We start from the raw sequence: 16,543 nt of genomic DNA on the forward strand, positions 1-16,543 counted from the left end.
GTATTAAATGAAGCATAGACTTGGTACACTGCTGAAGGTGTGTTATACATCACTGACCTCATATCCATATCTTTTTAATGTGCTTAGAAATGTTTAACTGTACCTTGCATCTGTCTTTAAGTATTTCCACTATTTCATCAGTAAATTAGAATTTGAAGCCTAACAAAATATAATTAAGACTACTGATTTTCCACCAAAAGCAGCTCAAAAGTTTCCAGTAATAGATACACTATGATAGAACTATAGCATTAGAACTGAGCCCTGTGTCACACAGCGTTTGGAGATGCAGTGCTCCAAAGAGAATGGAGGGGATAAGGGTGAAGGTGTGGACAGGACCCCTCAGCCATTTCTTAATTAATCCTTTGAAAGCTCTACCACTTAAGTGGAAGCTCAGGAGAGAAAAAAGCTCAAGCTAGGATATCAAGGTAAAGATGATCAGCAGGTCTGAATGTTAGAGTAACCTTAAAGGTGTCTAACTGCTAGTTCATAGAGAACATTTGTGTTTACTCTTCTAGAGAGCAGGACAGCTGAAATTTCCACTTTGTTGGTAGTTAAGCAGAAATTTTCCAGAATCTGACAACTTTTTGTTGCTTCTCTGCAAAGGGTGATGAACAGCTATCTGTTCTCAAAACATGAGATCTTCTTTTAGAGTGTTGGTTAATGCAGGCTATTTTTTTCTTGTGCCCACTCCTACATCTCAGCCCATCAACAGAAACTAGGCTGTTTTGAAAAAACAACTTCTATGCACATTTTTCACTTGTGGTCTCTCAAACTGTGTAGTTTTCCTGGTTTCTGTGTAATTCAGGAAGCAGAACCAATAATAAGCACTATTACAGGCAAAGGGAGAAATAATTATTTGGGTTGGAATGCCATTTCTTGTATGTAAAGCCTAATTTGAAAGAGAAACTTGGACTTGGAAAAAAATTTAAAATCCTAACCACCAGATTATTACTATTTTACCTCAAAGCAACAAATCGCTTCCTACTTAAGGAGATAGATTATTGTGTTCTGCAACAGCTGTTTTGTGACTTGACAATCAGAATTCAGGTTTGTGATTTAATGCAATTCAAAATACACATTAGTTATAATAAACCTGTCTTATAGCAGACAACACACATATCCTGACCCTGTGAGTAGAACTTCTATTCATGTAAGTAAAGAATCAAGGTCTGCAGTCAGAAAATTATTCTGTGATCAGCTGTAATCGTCATTCTGATAATACTTTACTAGTAAGACAAGCAATTATTTTAGTTCCTTCTCATTCCTAAAGGCAATAGTCCATATTTGTGTAAAGTATTTGATGCAATAGTTTAAAATGAAAGCTTCCTTGAAAAATAAAAGTTTAAGACTCAAATCAATAGCTGTATCAGATTTGTGGCATCCAACCTTTATGTTTATATCCTTCTCATTCTAATAATAAACATTTTCAGAATTTGAAATGAAAGCTGAGTGGTAAATGCAGTATGCTTTTCTTTTAAATGATGGAATATCCTGTACAGATTTCTCTCTGTTTTCATTAAGTGGTGTTAATCCAGGTGAAGAGATTTCAGAGTCTGATTTGAAAGGGTGTTTGCTTTTCCAGGCATACAGAACCACTGGCATGTACAGTTTGAGTAGCATGATGTTTTACATAGAAGAATAAAGCTAAAGCAGGTAAAAGCAAGTGATATGGTTAACATTCAAGGTTCACCTCCTCCAAGCTCAGGAGCAATGCATCCCATTAAAGAGGAAGACAGTTAAGAACTCCAGGAGACCTACAGGGATGAACAAGTTGCTCCTGGACAAGCTCAAACACAAAAGTGAAGCCTACACAGGGTGGAAGCAAGAACAGGTAGCCTGGAAGGAATACAGAGAAACTGAGAAGTCAGGGATCAGGTTAGGAAGGCCAAAGCCCTGACAGAATTAAATCTGGTCAGGGATGTCAAGGGCAACAAGAAAAGCTTCTATAGGTACATCGGTGAAAAAAGGAACTAAGTAAAATGTGGGCCCCCTCCAGAAGGGAATGGGAGACCTGATTAACTGAAATATGTAGAAGGCTGACTCAACTTTTTTGCCTCAGTCTTCACTGGCAAGTGCTCCAGCCACACCAACCAAGATGCAGAAGGAAAAGGTGGGGGTCTTGCTTGGAGAAGGGAGAACCACCCACTGTAGGAGAAGATCACGTTCAAGACCATCGAAGGAACCTGAAGGTGCACAAGTCCATGGGACCTGATGAGATGCATCCACAGGTCCTGAGGGAACTGGCAGGTGAAGTGGCTCAACCACTCTCCATCATATTTGAGAAGTCATGGCAGTCTAGTGAAGTTCCCACTGACTGGAAAAGGGGAAACATAACCCCCATTTTTAAGGAGAGAAAAACAGAAAACCCAGGCCAGTCAGTAACTACAGGCCACTCAGTTCCCACCTCTGTGCCCAGCAAGATCGTGGAGCAGATCCTCCTGGAAGCTGTGCTAGGGCACATGGAAAATAAGGAGGTGGCTGGTGACAGCCAACATGGCTTCACTAAGGGAAAATTGTGCCTGACAAATTTGGTGGCCTTCTACAATGGGCTTACAGCGCTGGTGGGTAAGGGAAGAGCAACTGGCATCATCTGCCTGGATGTGTGCAAAGCATTTGAAACTGTCCAACACACCATCCTTGTCTCTAAACTGGAGACACACAGATGTGATATGTAGACCGCTCGGTAGATAAGGAATTGGCTGGATGGTCACATCCAAAGAGTTGCAGTCAATGGCTCAATGTCCAAGTGGAGAGCAGTGACGAGTGGCATCCTCAGGGGTCAGTGTTGGGACCAGCACTGGTTTTTTAACATCTTTCTTTGAGGACATGAACAGTGGGGTTCAGTGCACCCTCAGCAAGCTGTGTGATGCGGTCAATATGCTGGAGGGAAGGGATGTGCCATCCAGAGGGACCTGGACAGGCTGGAGAGGTGGGACCAGGCAAACCTCATGGAGTTCAACAAGGCCAAGGGCAAGGTCCTGCACATGGATTGGGGCAATCCCAAGCACAAATACAGGCTGGGCCATGAGTGGGTTGAGAGCAGCCCCAAGGAGAAGGACTTGGGGGTACTGGTGGATGGAAAACTGACTGTGAGCCAGCAATGTGTGCTCACAGCCCAGAAAGCCAACCGTGTGCTGGGCTGCACCAAGAGAAGTGTGGTCAGCAGGGCGAGGGAGGGGATTCTCCCCCTCTACTCTGCTCCTGTGAGACCCCCCCTGCAGTGCTGTGTCCAGCTCTGGGGCACCCAACACGAGAGGGACATGGACCTGCTCGAGCAGGTCCAGAGGAGGCCGTAATGGTGCTCAGGGGCTGGAGCACCTCCCCTGTGAGGACAGGCTGAGAGAGTTGGGGGTGTTCAGCCTGGAGAAGAGAAGGCTCCGGGGAGACCTTATAGCGGCCTCCCAGTGCTGAAAGGGGCTACAGGAAAGGTGGGGAGGGACTCTGCATCAGGGAGGGTAGGGATAGGACAAGGGGTAACAGTTTTAAACTGACAGAGGGCAGATTTAGATTAGATCTAAGGAAGAAATTCTTCCCTGTGAGGGTGGTGAGGCCCTGGCACAGGTTTCCCAGAGCAGCTGTGGCTGCCCCCTCCCTGGCAGTGTTCCAGGCCAGGTTGGACGGGGCTGTGAGCAACCTGGGCTAGTGGAAGGTGTCCCTGCCCGTGGCTGGGGGGTGGGAGCTAGATGGTCTTTAAGGCCCCTTCCAACCCAAAGCATTCTGTGATTCTATGATATCTCCACCCAGAAGCATAATGTGTGTAAGGGACTTTCTTACACGGAGGAAAAAAAGAAAAAAAACAAAAAACAAACCAGAAAGAGAAGGCTGTCATCACCCAGGAATTTCACAAGTACCTTTGCTAAAAGGATCTAAAATAAGCACAAGATATTGTAGAAGCATTACCTCTACCAGTGCTCTGGATTGCCACAGATTTCTTTTTTATAGAAGCATCTGCTTGAAGTGATTGAAAGTTCCAAAGAAATTTCAATACTTTTAAGAATTTATCAAGTAACAAACACAGAAATTTCAAGAGTCAATTCTGGGTTTTTCCCACCCCCCAAAAAAAGACACAGGTATAATGTCAAATGTCCTCTGTCAGATTCTCAGAGACCAAAATAGGGAGACATTCAAAACAGCCGTGGCAAGGCTCCAGCAGTGGTAGGAGGAAAGCTTTGTCACGCCTGCCAAGAATCTCAGCAATGGAGAGCAGAGAGCTGAACTTTGCCTTACATAGTGGCTGACAAGCCCAGAGGTCTGTAAGGCTTTCATATTTTCAATTGGCTTTACTTGCTTACAAAAAATGTAAACTGTGTGGGAATCCAGGAAAAAAAAAAGCTTTCATTATACATTGCTAATTCATACTATGTTAAGCCACTGGTTGGAGGTCAGCTTTTTCTATGGTATCTAGCTGCTACAGATTTCTTTTAACACACCGTCTCAGAGACATTTTTTCTCCTCCTATACTGATGATAGAGTGGCTTTATTCATTTCTTGACCTAAAGGGCCCTGCTTCACCAGAAATAGCCAAGAGAAAATCTCATGTGACATCCCTCACATTAGCATTTCACTGCCAAAGTGTTTAATCTTGCCTGTGAACAACTGAGTGAACATCAGAGCCTCAAAACCTTCAACAGCCATTTTCTTAAGTTACCTTTGCCAAAGGACAACTGATTTATTCTTGGAGGGGTTTTATTTTCTTAATTCTTTGGTTTGTTGCTATTGTGTGCCTTGATGTGTCATTACCCCCCAAAATACAAATCAACAGGTTGAGACTGTAGCTTTAAGGAACTTTTGCTGTGAATTTGGTTGAAATCACAGAACAGCTTCAACCAAAATAAATCTATGCTCCTCTTCACTTGAGTAAAAAACCCAAGAAAGTTGTTTGGGGTTTGACATTTAAAAACATTTTAATGTTCTAGTTTGCAGAGTTACTTTTGTTTAGAGAACGCTGCTTTTTAAGTCACACTTTGAATGAGGCTCAATATTTTGGCTTTCCCAAAACATATTTTAGAGCATGTGTTCTTTTGTTGCTAATTTTTTTTGTTATTTTTGTCAGAACATTCAAGTGTTTGAGGCTGAGCAAGACCCGTGGCTTTTTTATTTTTTTCCTTCGCAAATCTTTTTCCCCAGTCCAGCCACTGAACGAGTACCTAGTTTTATTTCCTAGATGGAAATGTTACTCGAGTTCTAGATCACGGAGTGAATCTGCAGTCATTTAAGTGCTCGACTCCCATATGAACAACAGGAATCACTCAACTCCACTGAGCACTGTGTTGATTATTCTTTGCTTTCTCAGTGAGCACTGTGCTACCAGGTTGGATTCTTTCTGCCTTTCATTCGCTGCCCCTCCCTGCAAAGGAAATAAAATGAAATTTTTCTCCAGAGGGACGTGTTTGATTTCATGGATACTGGAAGTTGCCCTTTACAATCCCACTAATCTTCATGTTTCACAGAAGACAAACAGGCTGGGCAGTTCCTGGCAGGGTCACTTCTGCAGGAAGCTGGAAGGCCACTTGTTGGGCCCAGGCCACCTCACAACTCCATAGATTGTAGCAGCTTCCAGGGGCAGCATCTTACATACAGGCTTTTTCTCTCAGTGCAAGGAATGGGGTGGACATATCAAGGGGCATAGATGTGTTCGCATCATATTTTCTGCCTGAAAATTAAGCGGAAGCTGTGGAAGCTGAGTTTATGGGACAAGTGGGCTACTGTAGCAAGGAGGTCAAAGTGCTTTCCCACAGTAAATCACCATATCAGGATTATTCCTGGGGAAGCTGAATGATCAGGTGCTCCTGCACATGCTATTAGCCAGCTCCTCAGTGAGATGACAGGGGAGAGGGGATGTGTGCAAAGTGTTCCTGTGTGAATAAAGAAAGGGGATTTATAAACTGCTGAAGTGTCCATCACATGAGTTTTGTTTCCTTTTTAGTTCTTATCAAGACTTTTACGGCAAAGGCAGCAAGAACATCGCTTGCTGCTCAGGATACTGTTATTTCTGCTATACAGAATAAACCCTCAACACATGACAGTTACAGTAATGCACACCTGACTGCAGATTGAACGAGAGCATCTCACACACACATCTTATATTTTAAGAGAGTTGAATCCTACCTTTCACATTATGCTTATGTTCACACTTACACTCTCCGTTCAAATTTGAAGCCTTACAGCTGACCTCTGATCATTGTTATTTTTTTTTCTAGTCAATGTCAAATGAGTAACTACAACCAGAACCCCAACCTAGGAAATGCATACCAGTTGTTTCCTCTGTATTAGTAGCCTTGAGAAGATTACTAATCCTCCTACATGTGTGCAAAGCGACATAAAAGTAATATGGTAAAATACAAATGAGTTGACCCTGCCATGGTTATATTTCACAGATTTCAAGTCTCTTTAGTTCAAACTTAATTTTCTCCCAAGAATTAAAGTATCTCAAGGAGTGACATAGATCACTGTATCCATTTGACCGAGTCATCCCACTATATTCTATAACCCGATGTGCTCCTATACTTATTAATGGGTGATAAATTAATAGCTATACCATATAATTGCAGATAAATAAGAAAGGAAAGCTGTTACCAAGAAACATGTGATAGTGAGTCTTAAAATACCCTGGGATAGGTTTGAACTACTTGCTGGCTAGGAAACTGCTGAATCATGCCCTTGGGCTCATACTGAAAATAGCATTTCATTTGGCAAAGCACATACAAGCTATTAATGTTCCCTATTGCTGAAAGCCTGCTGAATAGCTGCTGATCACAAAGGATGAAGAACCATTCTCCTAACTTTTCTGCCTCCTTAAGAGAAAGACAATAGCAAGTATGTTTTCTCCTACATTCAAACTCCCTTTCACAACATTAGCTTTCAACAGAACAAAAACATCCCCAAAACATTTTCAAAGCACTCTGAGCTTTCTTGAGTTTGAGACACCTTAGAAGAAACTGTACTTGCCTTTTTACACATACAGCATTGATGGGTGGCAGTTATCACTCATTGCTCAGCTGTAGTTCTCCCTGGTGAGACTGCAATGTTCTCAGTACATGGTCTGTAAGTTATTTCTTAGACCTAAGGGGAGAAAAGAGCCTTTCTTGATCGTTTAAAGATTGAATTAACATAAGGAAAGTGGTTCTCTCTGAAGTCTTGGAATAGGTGACTAACAAAGCAGGGAGATGTTTTAAAAATTTGAGTTTGAAAGCTCCAGCTGGAGTTAATTATGTTCTCTAATAGGCTTTGTGTTACCCAGCTTTCAGCATCCCATAGGTGGAAGGAGAAACAAGAATTGCCCTCTAAGTTTCTCAGGGTGCCTTGTTACCTCCTCCCTTATTCCTTCTGCCCTGGTGTGATGGAGCCCAGACTGAAGTCCTGGGTTTATCAGCAGAGAGGGTGCAGTCAGGCTGGTATGAACTTGGCAAAGTCCATCTAAGGTGGCTGGGCATCCCTCTTCCAGCAGCACGAGTGTCATTTTCTTTCCAGCCCCTGTGCCAGTGTGCAGTGTGTCTTGCTTCGGCCCTGCTGCACCATGGCTGCTGGTGGCCTCACTCAGGGATCGTTAGCCCAGCTGGAGGGGTAGGTCACGCAGAGCAGCCCCTTCATGCTGCCAGGGGACAGGCACTGGGAAATTGTAGGCAGAAGCTTAAGAAGGGACGAAATATTATTGCAGTTTTCTCTGCTCAGTCTCAGAGTGTTGCTTCCCACCCCTCTGGCTGACTAGATCTCACCACAGTGGATGACGGCCATCCATGTAATATCTGACCATTTAAAACACACTGGTGTTTGTTAATAAAACAGAAAGTATATTATCCTTTAACTGTCTGCCCTGTAACTTTTATAAAAGAGTTTGAGTATCATCACATAATGAAACATTCTCATGCACTTTTTATTACAGGAGGGGTAAGAAAAATGTCTGTGCTGACACAGCCACTTGTAGCAGCTCTTGCATTTTGTCTGTAACTCACATATAATCATGTAATTTTTCTGGCAAATAAAATCCATCTTTGAAAGGCAAAATAATCTCTAAGCAGGAAGCATGGGCAGCCTGGCTTTCCTGCCTCTGTGGAAGGCAGTTTACTCAGAAAGCAGAGGATGGTATTTCCAGAGTTTCCTTTACGGAACTTTAAATTGTGGTAGGTTGGACACATGAGGTCTGCTGAAGAGACATGCTGAGTTAATTTGCTGCTTTAGCAAAGCTGCCTGGCACAGGCCATCTGCTGCACCCACACTGCATAGGGGGGTTATAGGTACTTTGTGCTATATATTTCTAGTATACAGAATGAACCCTCAACACACAATAATTACAGCTACCTTTGTGCTATGTATTTCTCACAAGTTCCTGAGTGGTTCACAGAACTCTTCCTCACAGCTGTAATTAGGGAGTTTCTCTTGGTCTCTGCCTGATAGGTTACTACAAACACGTTTTGCTTCTTGGTCCTAATTTTTTAGATTTCAGCTGCAAATGACTGAGACTATCAGAGTCCAGAAATGGCAGTCCCCTGCATTCATCAAGCTTAAGACACAGATGACCTGTATTAACCTTCAGCCAGTATCAATAGGATGGCACAGAACTGCCTCACTCCAGATGACTTCAGAGGCAGGCAGAGTAAGATCTAGAGGTAGTTACTGCAGTGTGACAGGCTTCAGGGTAAGGGAGAAGGGAAAGATGGAAACGTCCACCGAATAATGTAAAGTCTGAAGGATGCAGGGATTTTGATAATGACTAGAAGAGAGGCAATCACATGAAACGAATGAATCTCATTCTGCAGTATCTGTGTATCCTCTGTCACACACTCCTGGTGGGCTGCCATACTTCCCTCTTCCCTAACATTTTATACATTTTTATCATCCAAGTCTGAGCTCTCCCATACACTCTTCTACAGGCGCTGGACAAATATTCCTTTACAGAAACTGTTTTGTCCCATGCCTCTCTTGCTGTCAGCCATACTTTGCCACTCTGTGAAACCCAGTCAGAACTGTCTTTTCCATTTCTGACCTATGATTGCACTTAAGGCTTCCAGAATTGGTTTACTTTCCCCACCCCATTGTTTTGTGATTGTAGCCAAACTCTTGGTATAATTTATTTAGTGTAATGTAGGATAAGAATTGCTGACTCATCCTCAAGCACAACTAATAATGCCTCGTATCACTTCCTCAGGATGGTCTTGTGAAACTGGTCTTTCCCTTTTGTTTTGAACAGTGTTATTCATAGATGTAAGCAAAGTTAGCTGAATAAAAAGTACATTGAAAAAAATTGCAGTCAATAGTACTGAGGTGAGCTATCCTTATTTTATTGCTTAAACTTCTACTCAAGAACAGTTTTCACAGGCAGCAGTACATAATTTTTAATGTATCTAACAAGAAGCAGGATAACAAACTGATATCCTTCTATTCTGAATTGTTAACAAAGAGGATTAGAACTGTAACTTTTTGTTAACTATTTGGTCTTTTAATCATGAGAATTAGAAGACCAAAATGATCATAGAGAAATCATTCTCTGAATATATATCTTTATTAATTCAGTACAACATTTGCTTGTTGTCCTCTCCAAAGGTAAGTGTTCTTGAAATTTAAAACAGCAGTGCATGGAGATCTGCACAGAATGACCTCAAATAACGCTGAAGTATGATCCCAGGTAATGCAGTATGCATTCAGTAAACTACAAAAATGAAAGTTGTTGCTGCCTTGGTCATCTTGATTGGCGCTAGGCTACAAGTAAGGTCTGCACCCTGAAGCTTAGTCCCTGATAACTGTGCTAAAGTGCCACTGATTGGGTGGCTCCTCTAGATCCCGCTTTTCTGGTGTCAAATTTGTCAACGACTACAAAATTATCTTTAGCAAATAGGCGATGCATGGGAAACATACAGACCCAGAAATCAGCACCTATCCTGAACACACAGGTGCAACTTCCATGGTTGGGAGCTCTGTGGATGTGGAGGTACATAGCTAGGGTTGAGGAGAATGCTGATCTGTACTTAACCTCCTTTATCACATTTAAGAGGACTTACAACTGCCAGAAAGCACTGAGGTTATTAATATGATCTTCTAGCACTTCCTTTTCCATGCCCGGGCACTCATCTAACCTATGTCCTCTGTGGCCAAGTGGGGAATGGCAACTAGACAGCAGATGCAACATGGGAAAGAAGTACAAAATCACTCTGAAGTTACAGCTTTCTGTTGAACATCCAGCTATCAGCTGAACATCCAGATATCAGCCTTGGTCTGTTCTGTTTGCTCTGTTCCATTTAGATAAGACATTTAGATTTTACCACAGCTAAGCAGATAAAATGAAACTGTACGTTCCTCTATAGCCCTGAACTTGAACTGGTAACTTATGTTAGTAAGCCAAGTAAATCAAATTACCATTTTGTTACTGAAAATCTAATTTCAGTTAGCAAAGCAGAATTGGCTAAGAATTCATTTTTTTGTGGAGGGAGGACATACCTGAGCATTCATCTTAAGAAAAAAAATAAACCTGTTATTGTGGAATCAGGCTGCTTTTGCTGTGAATCTAAACATTCTCAGGTCCGATTCCTCTTTTCACTGAATTCCTCTATTCAGAAAATCTATTCCTCCTTGTGTCCACATAGTCACACAAAAGTAAAGAAATAGAGAAAACAAACAGTGGGGAACAATTTCTTTTCCCTCTTTTGGCTAATGACACAGATTCAGGGGAAGGAATTAAAAGGTAATGAGACGTATTTTATACTTTTGTAGATACTCTAGATTTTGCACTGACGCTAGTGGTACGTGCCAGCTTCAGGCACTAATTAGAGCAAGCAAGATAGTAGAAAACAAAAGAGCCAAAGCATGACTCTACTGCTTTGACAAACTGAAAATCCCTAGAAAGACTATCCTGGGGCAACTAAGGCAATAAAAAGGCTGTAAAGTTAAAGGTCTTTGAAGTGTGCATGACAAAAATTGCTGTTGCTTTAAACATTCTGGTTTAAAAATAAGTAAATAAAGGCTTCCTGACACATATGAAGTTTCTTGGTATTTCAGATGGGGAAGAAACTTTTCAAAATATGTTCAGGAGACTCTTGTACAAAACATTTCTCCTGGGAGAAACATTTAATTTTTTTCTACATCCCTTCCATGGGCATATAGTGCTATTTAGTGTGTTTCTCTCCAGGAACTGGTTATATTCCAGCTGCCCCACCATGCGCAGGGGTTGTGGGAGAGTTTGTTCCTGATGCCATCCACTTGAGTTTACGCTACTGAAATTTGCAGGGGTTTTCTGCAAAGCAGCTCTGTCTGCGCTCAGACATCCACCAAGGAAGCTTTGCAGCTCAGATCGGCTGTTTAGTGTTTCTTTGGTCCCTGGCTGTGTCACAGCCTTGCGGGCATGACTGAACAATGCCAAGGTCAGTACAGGATGACAGGGAATACTACATTGCAGCCAAGAAAATAATAAAAAACAAAAGCTTCTAAAGTTTCAAGTAAGTCATTTTCATCCCTCTGAAACTTTTGTCAAAACTGTCCCAAAGAATTGATTCTTTATCTTGTTTTGTTATCTTTAGAAGATAAATGGACTGCAGCACACTTCATACTGTAAACAGTAACGTTGCCTGGCCTTACTCCAGCAGCAGCTGCACAAATACTTTTAACATGGACAACTCCTCCTCTCTCTCAGTTGGACAGTCCACATATTTTTGTAACTCCCTGCCAGTTCTTATGTCTAATGTGGTCAGCCAGGGAAAGGAAACTCCCAGAAATAAAGGAATTTAAACACTGCATTTACCTTTTCAGCAGTCTTAGAACCAAAATGTGGCTTTATAGGACCAGCCCCAGAAAACACACTGTCCAGTTCTCCAAGTTCAGGACTGCAGCTCTTAAATCAGCAGGCTACAGGCAGCTAAAAGAGCTCAAAGAAGCACACTGTATAGGATATGTATACATACAATGCAGGTAGGCTCTGCACAGGAATATTACATGTGAGCATTTTGGAAATAGTTTTAGCAAGTCTGCCTAATGAAAACAGAAATATTTGTACTGTTGTACCAAAATAACTTGAGGGAAAATCTCCTATTCTTAATTGTCATGCTAAATAATTCTGAAGACCTTGTCTAGTTAAAGCAGATTCTTTGCTGAAATTACATGAACATTAATCAAGAGGCATCAGTTTGAGCTCTCTAGTTCAAGATAAAATATCTGAAATAGTTTGAAATGTATTGAAAATGTTAATGTGAGGAATGTGTGTTTTCTTCACTTTAGGTATCCTACTTTAAAAGGATCCTTAGATGAAAAGGTGCTGAATCTGCTTTACTTGTACTAAGCATAAAGAAGAGTTTCATGCTAACCATTTTGTTCTTTCAACCAATCTTTCAACCAGCTTTCTGTCTTCAGCAGCACCCCTTTGAAGATCCACTGTATCACTGCTCTATGAAATCTGTGGCAATTGTGGAGTTTTGACCGTACTCAGGAAACAAGCTTTCATTCTTATAAAAAATGCCTGAACACCTTAATAATCCTGCAGAACAGCTTATGATAGTGAATTCAGAGATTGCTTATAAACTGAAAACAAAAATTAAATTATGAGAAAGATACGTTTATTGATGGACAAGCTATCCATTGGACAGATCTCTGAAAGGCAATTAACTGATGGTTAGCTGGTGTGAAAAGTCAATGTGAACCCATCTACTCACTGAGCAGTGGTTCTAGAGGAAATACTGAACTGGAAGAATTGCAGAAATACCTTACATGTAACTGGAGAAAAACAGATCTGGAAAAATGGTACCTGCCCTTGAAGATATTCAGGATTATAAATTTCACAACTCTCAGGGTTTTAAGCATGCTGTAATCTAACTTTGTTAATACTTGTCTTCTCAAGCAAGATTACACATTATTCCCGCCCCCTTTCACACAGTCAGTATCATTCTTTCACTTGTCGTGTTTCCTAGAGCTCTGGTTACAACTGTTGCACTCTTCTGGTTTCTCTCGAGTTAGCACTCCTGCTCAAGACAGACATGAAGGAAAAGTGGGATGCAGTACTCCATTTTTCTCAATTCCAAAGAGAACACCAGCCTGTATGATTCAATTCATGAATCATACATGCTATAGACCCGCTCCCATTTATTTTTTTAATGTTACTTCTGTCTGGCCTTTCTTGTGTTATAACCTCACAACTCTTCTACAAAACCAGATAGGTGTTCCCTATCCAGTATTTCAGCAGTCACCTGGTCCTGACTCAGTGTAGTGCCTTGCCCTTGTCGACACTGGATTTCACCTTACTGTCTGCTGGACCACTTTATCAGTTTGTTAAAATATGCTGTTGGCAAGAGACACGGCCATATCACACCTCAGGTCACAGGCATAACACATTTTTACCCATTTTTTTGTAAGGACACAGGATTTACACAATCACTGTTCATCTGTCATCTCCATCACTTCCTGACAAACTGCTTTTGAATCACTTACTTAATTCCATCTAAATATAATGAAAGAGAAAGGTCAACTTTTAACAGTTTCATGAGAATCAGCTGCCGGGTAGAGAAGCCTGAAATCATTTCCCTTCTCCAAGGGAAAAGCCTTTGGGATGAGCACAAGACTGGTGTGTGCCGTTTGTGCTGTCAGCTGGCTGATCAGTCCCTGAGCACCCACAGGCCCACGGCACGTGCATCGCTCCTGAGGATCAGGCAGAGCACATGCTCTGCTTTGCTCTGCTCATAAAACACAGGTGAGGGGAGCACTGCAAGGAAAGCTGGTGGAAGAGGTAGGGTTACACAAAACATGGGTAGAAGCTACAGTTTTATTGCAGCTGTGGGTGCATAGGGACCAAGAACACATAGACAGAGAAACTCATGCTTTGTTAGTTTTGCTGCTCAAGGAAGAACTTATCTTCATACCCTGGAATGGTGTCACTGGGATGTGGACACCCTGTATATTGCCCTTCCCCTGGCTGAGGTGGACAATGTCTTACCATGAACAAAGCAGTGGTGTTTCTGAGCCTATCTGCACAGCTTTAACAAATGTTTTGCTGTTTGTTTTTTTTTCTGGTCTTCATGAGTCATGCTTAGATACTTACTGAAGTTCTAACAGCAGCATCTACTGTACATTCCCTTTCCCTTATCTGCCAGTCAGAGAATTGGATTTTCTAAACATTAGTAACTACCTATGCATTTACAAAGGATTAAGAATTCTGCATGTGTGAGAACAGATTGCTCCATCACTCTATACCTAGAATAAGAGTGGAAGGCACACAGTTACATGCCTCTCTTGTGACCCAATGCAATAAAGTTTAACTAGAAAGAAATATTGACCCACACAAGGACAAGCTGAAGTATTTGAAAAAGCATTATTGAACAGCATGCACTTTGTCCATGCACTTTACAAGCCTTTAAGCAAACATCCTTGTCCAGTTTTTTCAGCCTTTCAGAGTTGCAAAATATAGTCTGTCTTAAAGCAAGAGGCATAGTCTTACTCCAGGAATAAAATACTTTTAACCTGACTGTGATTATTACATGATGCAGTTAACAGCACCCCCAATCAGGAAAAAGAATGTGTTAGTACAGGGGGCAAGATAGTAAGGACTATTACTCTAATAGTACTAGAGAAGCTACTAGTATGTAAGTACTTCAGAAAGGTATGAATGCAGACTACAGCACAATATTCCTAGAAGACCTGAAAATAGGTCAATCTTGAGGAAGATAAAGTATTATCACATCCACAGTGCTAGATTTAGAAAATTTACTTGCACTCTTCACTAGCAGTAGCACTCTTTACCCCGAATAACTTCAGGTTTGCTTGTAATGTTTTATTGTTTCAAAGTTCTGACGAGCCTGTGACTTGGCATTAACTCAGTAATATCTGCTAGTTTTTAATACTAAAAAGCAGTAGAAATTATTATGAGTCTGGAATTGCCTGTTCATTTCTATTAAAGAATGTTTGGTTTCTTTATGAAGCTTTATCTGCAAGTTGTGATCCTTTGTTGATTAAAAGTTGAAATACATGCTTTGCCAAACTAGTTGTGTAGGAGGCTATGAAAGAAGCCTCTGTCCAGCAAGAAAGGAGTGTAACACTATGACATGAAAAGATGTGATCTTTGACACTCAGACAACTTATGAAGGATATGAGCTAGCTCTGCTAACCTGGGACATATGCGTACGCTTTGTAGAAGGAAAGATAACTTTAACTGTAATACTTTAAAACTACTAGATATGAACCTATTTACTCTCTTAAAATTTCTAAGAGACAGTTTTCTCATTAAAGAAACAAAATAGTTTAAATTGAAGGGACTCAGTTCACTCCACCATTCTTCCTTTATCAAGATTCAATTTTCAGTCCCCATATCATCAGTGCTCACTTTAAGAAAACCCTTTTGAAAATAAAAGCAATTAAATACATAATATGCAACACACATTACCTAACACAGGCAAGGTTGGTATCTTAACTATTTAACAAGCACAGTAGCACAGCAAACAAGTAAACAGTGGTAGGTATCTTCAGTCATTCTACCTTTGGTTGGTGAGCACTGAATTCCACAGGGTCCTAGAAAACCCACAACTTTCCAAAATGTGAACACCTAAGGAAAACACCAAAACCATTGAATGGTAAATTGCGAAGGGCTTTTTCAAACACTAAGGTGTTCTTTATCCATTAAATATACTACACAATACTATTCACAATTCTCTTTGTACCTACAGTGCGGTATCAGTGTAACTATGTTTTCAAGTCAGTATTCTAATACTTTCCCAAATTCATAAGTGACAGCAAAGGAGGTAAAGATTCCTAAAAATGAAAACTGGTAATCTGACTTTAACACTGACATTTTGGTGGCTCCTATTAAAGAAGTGCATCACCTACCCTAACACTACCAAGTCTAATACATGCAACAAAGCCTATAGTTTTAACTCACCTCATTGTAACTCCCACATGGGAATAACTAATTATAAATATTACTAATTCTAATTCCTCTAAGGGAATAACATGGTAATAACATAACTGGGGACAACCCATAAGGGTATTTTTCTAAGAAAACCTCTAATTCAGAGGAATCAGTTCAGGGAAATCCTAGTGAATGAGCACATCCTTCCACAGATCAAGTCATCACATAAGCATATCCTGAACACACGTAACAAGAGTCAGTCCTGTATAAAATACTCAGTTGAACTTGTAAAGACTGAAGACAGAATATTAAAATTTCATTTATTTGTGACCACATGCCTAGTTGTCTCACCTACAGGCTGCAGCTACAGCCATTATCTCAAATTCAATATGGTAAAAAGATGACTGGGAAGATAAAGTCATTTGCTTTCTGTTGGTCAGCAAGCCAACACACAGAACTGCTGTATCACCAATGCCCATCCTGGGCAGAGACTTAAGACCACAACTTCACCTTCAGTTGCCATGTCTTAAGTTACCACTGTGGATGGTAAATAAAAATCAGTTCAGTAAAGACACAGCTATAGGGTTTTTGAAAGGCTTTTACTACACATGTCATTTGCTTCCCCCTCAATGCTATCTGTTTGTGTTTCATGGCTGTTTCCATCCCATCTACAGAAAACCTTCTTCTGTAGGATCCATGCTAAATATAGCATACAGAGATGACCACAAACTG

Source organism: Athene noctua, chromosome 7, assembly GCF_965140245.1.
Source record: "Athene noctua chromosome 7, bAthNoc1.hap1.1, whole genome shotgun sequence".
Taxonomy (NCBI): domain Eukaryota; kingdom Metazoa; phylum Chordata; class Aves; order Strigiformes; family Strigidae; genus Athene; species Athene noctua.